Genomic DNA, 667 nt, shown 5'->3' with positions numbered 1-667 from the left:
AACTCAAAGGGAGTAAATTTTCCATCTATTTTTGGAAAAAGTATCTAGGGAAACCGCGCACTGTTGAACAGAATTCATTCAAAATCGTTATTCAGGAGCCCGCGCAACATCCAAGGCCTAAAACAACGCGGTAAGAGGGGTGACCTCGATAAGCATTCATTCTTGGCAATACGAGTTGACCAAACAAAAGGTAGGATTTCTACCCCCATTCGTCGAGGGCAATTTCACGACTGTCTTGGAAACTCTTCATTCCCCACTCCCTGTTAAGTCTTAGCTGCAAGATGATGACATAACAGAGTTAACGCTAGAAAGCTTCGCCCTACTTTATCGACAGTTTATGATGGAAGAATATGCTCTCAGGCTACGAAGGTCGACATGTACTGATGCTTCGGTGGAGGAATTAATACAACAGTTCAGTGTATCCTCCACTCAAGCACATGGGCAGATCTCCAAAAATGTTATTTTTGCCTGTGCGAAGAGCAGTGCTATTGACGTAGTTGAGTTTTCCTAGCGTCATTGTTTTTTGGCAAATCTTTGCCTGGTTAAGGATGGTTTTGCAATGGATATTTTCCATTTACGTAGTTGCGCAGCCAGGGTACTTGGTAAGGTAACTAAGAACACAGACTGCTGACAGGTGAGCAATTTCAAAATAGATTAAAATCCACCA

The sequence above is a fragment of the Opisthorchis viverrini genome (assembly GCF_000715545.1).
Source record: "Opisthorchis viverrini unplaced genomic scaffold opera_v5_281, whole genome shotgun sequence".
In the NCBI taxonomy this organism is placed as follows: domain Eukaryota; kingdom Metazoa; phylum Platyhelminthes; class Trematoda; order Opisthorchiida; family Opisthorchiidae; genus Opisthorchis; species Opisthorchis viverrini.
This window is presented reverse-complemented; position numbering follows the sequence as displayed.